This window comes from Microtus oregoni, unplaced genomic scaffold (assembly GCF_018167655.1).
Source record: "Microtus oregoni isolate MIOR12 unplaced genomic scaffold, Mior012 000016F_ref0000370, whole genome shotgun sequence".
Lineage (NCBI taxonomy): Eukaryota > Metazoa > Chordata > Mammalia > Rodentia > Cricetidae > Microtus > Microtus oregoni.
Window position 1 is genome coordinate 38501725 of NW_024543075.1, and position 10580 is coordinate 38512304.

The 10580-nt window shown below is 38.8% G+C and overlaps 1 pseudogene; it reads right to left on the minus strand.

Moving 5' to 3' along the window:
* Positions 1 to 7323: 7323 nt before the first annotated feature.
* On the minus strand, positions 7324 to 8271 carry LOC121457878 (annotated as a pseudogene).
* Positions 8272 to 10580: the final 2309 nt, after the last annotated feature.

Below are 10580 nucleotides of genomic sequence, written 5' to 3' on the forward strand. Positions count from 1 at the left end.
AGTTGTGTTGACTACAACACACTTCCTGATGCCACATGGGAAGTATCTATGTGTGTTGTCTTAGTCCTCACAACAATGCTTTGAAATAGCTACTATTTTACTGGGTTTTATAGTTTCAGACATTGGTTTAAAATAAAACTACATTCACATTCAAAGTTAAATAGGAACACCTAGAAGAAATATGATGCTCTAGAAATTTAAAAACCAGAAGATTAGTAAGGGATGTTTATTTTCTTGCTAGCTACTTTTACTGGGGTGAGAAAAAAAATCAATATAATGGTAAGTAAAACAAGAGTCCTACTGTCCCGGAATTTATCCAATATAAAATAAATTTTGGTCTTATTTCAGATGGTCACAAAAGCTATGAGGATAATAAGGTGAATGAAAAAAGAAGAAGCAGTTGACTTTAACACTGACTTACATAACTATGTGCACAAGATAAATAAACCTTTGTTATACTCCATTCCTTTGTGGAATATACTCCAGGCTCTTGTGGAACACTTTGTACACCAGCAAATTGATACCTAACATGAGGCTTCAACTCACAATCTGGAATTAAGATTCCCAGGCTCTACCAACCGAGACTTATTCAAAGTAGGTTGTCTTAGTGTTGCAAATGAGACTTTGTGTGTTTTTCCAGGTAACTGTCTGTTATTACTTGTGCCTTTTGGAAGTTGCTTGACTGCATTTCCTGTTTATTCAAGTAACATTATTTCCATTCTTAGGTTTTTGATGGGGTTGAAGACTAGATAGTCATAGTACTTTCCTCTCATGACTTAGCCAAGCCACTTTTAATATAAGGCTTAGACTCCTTAGTATAGGAAAATTATTGAAACACTTGCATATGTTTCTTGTTTGATGTTGTTCATGCTGGTTGTAATTCTAATTTTTATGTATACTTTCCCTGGACAATACTTGATATTTGTTCTGATTGTATATAGTTTTGTATTAGGCTTAGAATTTTCTTACTTAGACAAAAGAGGGAGATGCTGTGGGAACTTCTTCAGTCAATAACCTTTAAGATACCAGCCCATTTTGGGCATGGTCTCATGTACTATAAATACAGATAAAAAGCATGTAAGGGCCTCTTGGCTGCTAGATTTGGTTCTAGTTCCCAGCGTATGCAAAGAACTAAAGTAGTGGATATCACTACTCTTTCTGTGATCTTATCCCTAGAAAAATAAACCTTTGTTATACTCCATTCTGGGCTACTGTAGAGATCTTTTGTATGCCATTGGTATTATGGATAAGTTTTATTCTTGCTTTGTGTTTTCCAGGTTTTGCTTTTGTTTGATACAGAGTCTCACTGTGTAGCCCTGCTTGAGTGAATCTCTGCCTTGTCTGGAATTTAGTTTTTTGGCCAGGCTGACTGGAAATGCATAGAGACTCACCTGCTTCTCCCTCCCTAATGCTGGAATTACAGGTATATGCCACCATATTGGGATGTTTTGTCCACCACAGCTGGCAGTGTCAAAGGCAGGGGGTGGTGGTGGTAGTGGAAATCTTTCCCTCAATACCACATGGCAGATCAGTGTAGTATAGCAGTCATCCCACTCTTTTGCCCTCACAGATATCTCTCCTGCTCCCCTGCCAACATGGTCATCTATGCCAAGGTGAGAAGCAGGACCCACTTTGCTGAGTGTTGCAGCTGGAATGAGGAGGGCCAGCTCCCTCATCTATTGTAGGTGGTGAAGAGAGAGGGATGATGTGAGTGGAATCTTTCTCCCACCTACACAGTTGCACGACTGATGAGTACTAGGTATAGCTCACCCACACTCACAACTTCGGACCCCCACACCCATACCAACACAGTGGGCTCTAGTGTGGTGCCAGGTGAGTAGCAGGGCTGGTTCTCCTGAGTTTGCAGCTGGCAGGAGGCAGAGGCTCTCCTACTCTTGTAACCTCAGGATCAGTTCTCCCACCTGCTCAGGCATGGATGAAGAGGGAGGATATCTCCCCACCATCCATGTCACCATTTGGCAGATGAGGGATTCGGCTAGATCTACACTCATGCTCTTGGAGTTTTCTCACCTGTACTGTCCTCAACAGTCAGCTCTACTGTGTTGCCCTAATTAGGTTCCTGGCCTGCTTTCCTGAATATTGCAGTTGGAAAAACGGTCAGTCCCTTCACAATCCAGCTGGAGGAGGGAGAATCAAGGTGGAAGGGTTGTTCCCTTACTCCCACAATTACATTATAGACAAGGGATGATGTAGGTGGGTCTTCTATCTATATGTTGCTTTCATTGGTTAATTAATAAAGAAAACTGCTTGGCCTGATAGGTCAGAACATAGGTGGGTGGAGAAGACAGAACAGAATGCTGGGAGGAAAAAGGCAGTTACCATGATTCTCTGACCAAAGATGGAAGTAGGCTAGAATCCTTCCCAGTAAGCCATTACCTTGTGTTGCTACACAGATTATTAGAAATGGGTTAATCAAGATGTGAGAGTTAGCCAATAAGAGGCTAGAACTAACGGGTCAGGCAGTGTTTAAATGAATACAGTTTGTGTGTTGTTATTTCCAGGGCTAAGTTAGCTCTGCGGGAACCAGGCAGGATGAAAAGCAGGCCTGCTCACCTCATCACTACAGAGGGAGGCAGTACCAGCTATGTCCCTTTCATGCCCTCAGGGCTTGCTTACAAGTGGCACCATCAACTTGGTCAACCCTACTGAGTTCTTCTGGTGAGGCTCAAGTCCTACTCTCCAAAGTGCTGCAATTGATGAGGCTTTGAGTGGCAAGTGGTGGGGGAAGAAGAGAATCTTTCTCACACCTATGCCACCACATGGCATGCAAGAGGAGGCTGGCCTGCTCGCCCATTCTCAGGTCCTCGAGGCTAGTTTGCACATGCCCCCTGTGTACAGCATCAATTCTATTGTGCTGCCTATGTGAGGAGTAGGATACACTCTACAGCGAGCCTCGGCTAGTGAGGGACAGGACTAATTCTCCTGAATGTTGCAGTCAGTAAGGGTGGGGCCTACTCTGTACAGCCCTATTCTCTCTGCTTTTGGTGGTATCATGATCCATGGACATCAACAAAAATTGTGGCAGCATCAGACATGGGCCCCAGAAGAAGTCCAGGCTCAGACATCACCATGGTCCTGGATGGTAATGAAGCTATTCATCTCAGCCCACTTCTCACCTCCTTCACCTCTTCAGATGTGCCTTTGTCCACAGAACACGAACCATTCTGTCTTTCTCTTTCATACCACACCATACTTTCACTCACCATAATATACCCATCTGCCTGGTGCAACAAGTGCAGGGCAGACTGCACCAGGCTCAGATGTAGGGCTCCTTGTCCTGCTTAGACTGAAGGGCTCAGACCCTCACCCAGCCTTCTGCTTTTGCAGCCAAGAGAGGTTGCAGAAAAGACCCAGCATGATGTAGGCCCCTGACTCAGCAAGATGTACTAAGCCCCAAACCGTGCCCTAATAACTAGGAAGAAACTGCCAGATATCCTCCATGTGGTTAAGAACCAATCAGAAGTTAGCTGGTGGGCTCTATATGGAGGCTCAAAAATTTGAGCTTATTTCTACCTTGTCTGAAGGTCAGAGAGTTAGAGGAAATTCAGTTTTGTTAACAACAATCAGAGAACATCCTGAATCAGGATGTAATTACATGATTCTTTCGACATTAAAATGGCTCATACAGGTAGATCCACTCCACTCTGACAGATAGTCAAGAAATGCAAGCATACTTCTGCTTCTTCTTTTATAACTGGAGGTTTAACCTGGGGAATGGCTGCTTTCAGGATACTTGGTCTAGGGTGGCTTCACTGCCTAAACAACAGAATGCTAATGAATTGATGCCTCAAAGCGTTGAAGCAGTTAACTGTACAAGTTGTCCTTTGTATCATGTTAAGGAAGTCTTGTTGCCTTCTTCCCCCTTTTGTAATAGGGTATAAAAGTGTATGGAAAATTAAGTGCTGGTATTTCAGTATTCACTGGAACTCTTTCCTGATACTATCCCATGTTTCTGGTTTATTGTTTTATTCACGTCTCCATACTATATTTTTCTGATGCCCTCTCCCCTACCCTGGCAAGTGGTATTTTTGTCATGGCTGGTCCCCATCAGCTCCGGATGTGCTTTACTGATAATGGTGGAATTGAGTCACAGTGTCACCTGCCCCAGGCCCCTATGGCTGAAGTTGTAGCTAACCAATCAGCTCAGGACAGGTTTCCTCAACCAAGAGGTGTGCCAATCTAGAGACTGTTATTATGCACTAGCAGTCCCCAGATACGCTTGCTCTTCCCCCAATAATATCCTGCCCCACTGAAGCCCAGGGTCTCTCCTACTCCAACCATTGTGTCAGACAAATGGAGGACCTGAAATTAACTTGATATTATTAGGCACCATGTTGCTTCTTACTAATATTTAGCTGTAATTGACATGGAGTAAAAGTTTTTCCAATCTCAGAACTCAGAATAAGAAAGACAAACAATGTTCCTACAGCTGAATCCAAAGACTACTTTTGATACGTCTATTCAAGGACTCTGGAATCTAAACATTCTATTAATGGGGAAGCATTTGTGTAATTTTTACATCAATAAAGGTTTACATGTATCTGATGTAAGACAGACACCAAAAGTATGGTGGTAACTAAAGCAAACAAGAGTCCTAATGTCCTAGAATTTATCCAACATAAAATAAATATCGGTCTTATTTCAGATGGTCACAAAGGCTATGAGCATGATAATGTGAGTGCAAAAAGAATAAGCAGTTGACTTTAACACTGATTTACATAACTATATGCATGTGAAATTTCTCAAGAGCATTATTAGTTGCATACCTAAGAGACTGACATATTTTATTTGTATAAACACATAAACACACAGAAACCATCATTACATACTTAACAGCAATAATCAAATCAGTTACATTACACAATATTTGAGTGACATTGTATACTACAATTTATAATTTCCAGGGCCATTTTGTTGTAGAACTATTAAAACTGATGATGTAATCATTACATTCCTGATGTCTCATGGGAAGTATCTATGTGTATTGTCTTAGTCCTCAGAACAATGCGTTGAAATAGCTACTATTTTACTGGGAATTTATAGTTTTCAGATCTTGATCCAGAAAAACTACATTCACATTCAAAGTCAAATAGGAAAGTAAGATGCATTGAATACTAACTCTTGCATTCTGTCATCAGACTTGAGAATTTCTACCATTTCTCTATAAGGCTACAATACACACAATAAGGAGGAACATATCACTGTATTGGCAAGTGAAACAAACTTCTCCATGAACATATCAACTTAACACAATGAGTGCCTGTGTCAAAAATTAAAGAATAGCCACTAAACGTACATAATTATCTCTGAGTTTTACAGAAATATAGACTATTTCTAAAACACTATTTTCTATTGATTTTAGAAAGAAAAATTTACTTACTTTATCTACTAAATGAAATGCATAATATTGTATGAGTTAAAGTTGTTCTGTGTTATGTTTCATATAGGTATCCAATTGATGAAAATCAATACTCACAATTATGTATTAGTGATTTATGGTGAAAACATTCAAAACCCCGTCTTTTGGGGTTTAAACACACTATGAATTGTTTTTATGTATCATAAATCTATAGTGAAGCATCACATCAGAAGCTGTTGCTACTATCTAACTGTAACTCTCCATCCATCAATCATTACTTCTCTGTTTCTGATACTCACTGTTAACTTTCCCCAGCATCTGGTAAAAATTGTTCTATTTTCAATTTTTATGATAGTGACTCAAAATAACTTCACTTAGTGTTATCAATGAAGAAGTTGACTTGTGTTGACTGTTGTTTTCCTAGGACTCTCCTCAAAGCCCCTAGTGACCTCTTTATTTCTCAGACTATAGATGAGGGGATTCAGAGCCAGAATAACAATTGAGTAAAATGCTGAGCTGATATTATCTATAGCTATAAACTACCTTTGAGTTAATTATGAATATGAGCAACTATCCAAGTTTCATATGTGCAACATGACCTTGCATAATACAGAATATTAAATCAGCAAGAAAATATTTTACACTGTTCTTTCGTGCTGTTCTTCTAATTTCAGATTATTTTTCCTTTCACAATATTTTATAAATCATGTTTTAAATTGAATTATAACATATTAGGTTTCCATTTTTTTATATACCTTTCAATTCTTCCCCTTCTATATTTTCCCACACTCTCTCTCTTTGCTTAAACCTGATGTGGAATTCCCCCTCTGTATGCTGTGAATGTTTTCTTACCATTGGTTAATAAAGAATCTGCTTTGGGCCTATAGCAGGGAACGATATAGCCAGGCAAGAAATCTGATATATAGAGAGAATAGGTGGAGTCAGGGAGACACATGTAGCCACCTAAGGAGACAGATACCACTGGAATCTTACCAGTAAACAACCAGCCTCATGTTAAAATACAAATAATAGAAATGGGTTAATTCAATATGTAAGAGCTAGTTAATAAGAAGCCTGAGAAGTGTTGTAATTAAATAGTTTCTGTGTGAGTTTTCAGGTCTGGGCAACTGGGAACGAAAAAAATGGCCCCTGCCATATACCTTCCTCCCTCCAATATTCTTTCTCTACTTTCATATCACTATGCTCTGCCACCCCCATCCTTAAGGTGTGTCTCACAATGTCCCCTTTCTAGATTCCTATATCTACAAATACTCCAGCTTAAACACAAGAACTAAAAATTTAGAGGCTAGAGTTTACGTATAAGAACACACACATATGTATCTACAAAGACTATATATATAAATATATATATATATAATATATATATATATATATGTGTGTGTGTGTGTGTGTGTGTCAATTGTTTTAATTTCTCTTTGCAGTGCTGGCAATTTAACTGAAAGTTTCTTTATTATATTTTTCTTTAGCATTCAACAAAATTCTATGGTGTATATGTACCAAATTTCCATTATTTATTAATCCATTAATGGATATCTTCAGTGATTCTATTTCCTAGCTATTGTTAATTAAATGGCAATGAAGACTTGGAAATATATTCTGATATTCATTTATTATAATTTTTATTCAGCGCTTTTAAAAGTCAATTCCAATTTTCTAACATACAATTAGTTTAGAATATCTAAATGGTATTGCCATTTAAATGGTAATAAACCTGGTCTATGTGTCTAAATGGACATGAACCTGGTCTTTGTGTCTACATATGACAAAACACCAGATTCTCTAATTCTTCTTTTAAAAAAGATTTACAGAACATTTTCAAAGGAACACAAACTTCATTCTGACCCCATTCTTCTCTACCATGTGACATACCATTTAATCTAGAATTACCAGGGATATTTCATTCACACTAGAATTAAAACCTCCTAAAGGTTATCATGTGTTGACAGTCGTTTTCCCAGGACTCTCTTCAAAGCCCCAGTGACCTCTTTATTCCTCAGACTGTAGATGAGAGGATTCAGAGCTGGTGTGACAATTGTTTAGAAAACTGAGCTTATATTGTCTTGTTTGGGGCTATGGAAGGGACTGGGAAGAACATACATGAAGGAAGCACCACCATACCACATCCCAACCACAGTCAGATGGGAAGAGCAGGTGACAAGGGCTTTCTTCCTGCCCTCATTTGAGGGCATATTGAGCACAGTGAAAAGTATTAGTGAATAGGAGGCCAGGATGGCAGTAAGAGGGAGAATGAGCACTGTCACACCCATCAAATAAACCATGAGTTCATATCTGGAGGTATCTGCACAGGCCAGCTTTAGCAGGGGAGGGATCTCACAGAACAGGTGGTTGACCAGCCGAGATTTGCAAAAGGAATACTGCATGGTGTAGATGCTGTATCCTAGAGCACTGAGAGATGCCAGGATCCATGACGTGGCTATCATGAGCCAGCAGACCTTGTGACTCATCAAGATTGTGTAGTTCAGAGGTTGACAAATGGCCACATACCTGTCATAGGCCATGAAGGCCAGAAGGAGGTCCTCTGCACTGCCCAGTACGAGTTCTAGAAACATCTGAAGAGCACAGCCGCCAAAGGAGATGGTATTGTCTTTGAGTAGAAAATCAATGACAGCCTTAGGAGTGATAACTGATGTCAGGAGGAGATCCATGAGAGAGAGCTATCCAAGGAGGAGGTACATGGGCACGTGGAGCTGGGCATCCATCATGATGACTAAGAGCAGCAGACCATTGCTGGTCAGTGCCAAAAAGTATAAGGCTGTGATTGCAGCACAGAGCAGTTCAGGATAGCCACTGCCATCCAGAATCCCCACCAAGATGAAGCCACTTCCCAAGGTGGAGTTCCAGAATTCCATTGTATGTGATCTTTTTAGCTGCTAAGAAATAGATGGATCAGTGAACTTGTGCTAATATGAACCCAAATACCCAAGTTTTGTGACATTAGAAGTTTCTTAGGAACTTCAATATGAATTCATATATAATATCTTTTACAGTAATGAATAGCTTTAATTCTTGCTTTCTAAATTTCTCATTCTTTAACACACACACACACACACACACACACACACACACACACACATATATATATATATATATATATATATATATATATATATATATATACTGAGAATTTCATTAATGAGGTTGCATTGACTTGTACTACATATACTCTCCCAACTCGTCTCATGCCCCCATTCTCTGTCAATTTCATGACCTTAGTCTTTAACTGCTATTTTTACATATGTGTGTGTTTATGTGTACACACATCCATGCCCATGTTCGTGAATGAAAGTATGTTCAATCTATTTAGTGTTGCTCATACATGTTTTTAAGGCTCAGTTTCTTCATTTCATCATCCCATATTTGTTTGTAGATAATGACATTGGAAAGTATAATTTTACACATTAGTTCTCTCTCTTGCTCAGTCCCCACATTCCCCACAATTCTCAGAAATGAATACCAATTGTTGAAAACTATACAGTATTGTGTTTAAGAAAGTATTTCTATTACAGTTAAAACTTTGAAAATTATTTGGACATTTTTCTTTTTTATCAAATTATTGTATAGCTGGAAAGACACAGAAATATAAGATATATGGTCCTTTCCTAGAAAACTTGTCTGTCTCTTTCTTGTAAGAATGACTAAAATTAACTAAAGAATAGCTATTTTGTATTATGCTCTTGCACAATAATCCTAATCTGATACAGCTTTTGATCCTAATGTTCCAGTTTCTCTCCTGCAAGTACACAGTGATTTTACTTGATAGAGAGAGAGGAGGGCCATCTCTTTATTTAGATAAATATTTGCTTAGAAATTGGTGCATGGTACCCAGTCTTATGGTGAAACCATAGAGTCAGTAATCTAAAATCAACAGGAGACTGTGAGCTGCAAGAAACAACAACACTAAAGCCAATTCAGAGCATGAATTAAACTGTGAAAGTGAAGCATCCTTGCTTCATTCAGACACAACTTGGCATATGTATATTAACATTTCATTACCCTCCATTGGTTTCTTGGAGCCTTCAGTACCTTAACACTTGAAAGGTATGGAAGGACAATAGATCCAAAAGATCTAGGGAACTGGACAAAGTAGCTCAAATTCTTAGGGTTGGTTTTAGATTTTTTGATTAACTACAACTAAAGGCTACATATTTCAATTAAAAAGAATAAAATTCTTACCTCAGCTAGTGAGAAATCCAACTGCTTGATCACCACAGATACACTTGGATGCAGCTTGAAGAGAGAGGATGCATTTTTCTTCAGCAGTACTTAATTCATTTGTGTTGCTGTTCATACCAAGTCCATCCAATATTGGGCAACTGGGCTATTATAGTCTTTCATCTCATCTGAAGATACACTCTAGATGTGGCAGTGGGTACAGCCAGGAAACTAAATGTCTTTGGTTGACATTGTAAGGAGCTAGAAAATGTTTTTCCTGTTCATAAACCTAAGAATTTGTAGAAACTGCTTCCTCATAGTAGTTTGAATTTAGGGAGTATCACTAAGTTTAAGGCAAGTTTTAAATTGTTATTTGGTTCAGATATTCAGGCTTCTTTAGTCATGATACTGTCTGGGAAGACCGATCAAAGTTGCAAGAAGAAAATAGGAATTAGAAGAGATGTCCAAAGGATGAAGTTGAGGCTCAACTAAATGTACCTAGGACAGGGGTAAGATAGAGGCCTTTCAGGGAGACTTTGCTTTGTCTTCTGAGCTCATGACCTTTTCCTTTCTTTCTCCTATGTTTATTCTCAGAGGAGTTTATTCCCCAGAAGAAATGTCCTCCCCTTGAAATGCTGGTCTAGAAAATAGAAGTTAATGAATTCCCTTGAGTGTGTTTCTTGGCTTTCTTTGAGAAGTCCTTCTCTCAATAAATGAGCTCTGAGGCCTTTCTTTTTCTTTGAATACAGAATATGACTTCTTTAACCTCCCAAGTACTGAGATTATAGGAACATAATACTTCTTCTGCTGGATTTCTTTGAAACCCTAAAGGAAACATTGACAATCAATGTTTCCATTTATCGTTGAGTAGACCTGTAGGGATTTTCTTGTAGTCAGCTCTCTAACCGAGAGTGAAGGCTAGTTTCTCAGTTTTTGTGGAATGCTTCTTCCTTTCTTAGTGTCTTCTTTGGATGATTTCCAATACCTATGGCTATTCCTATGGCAT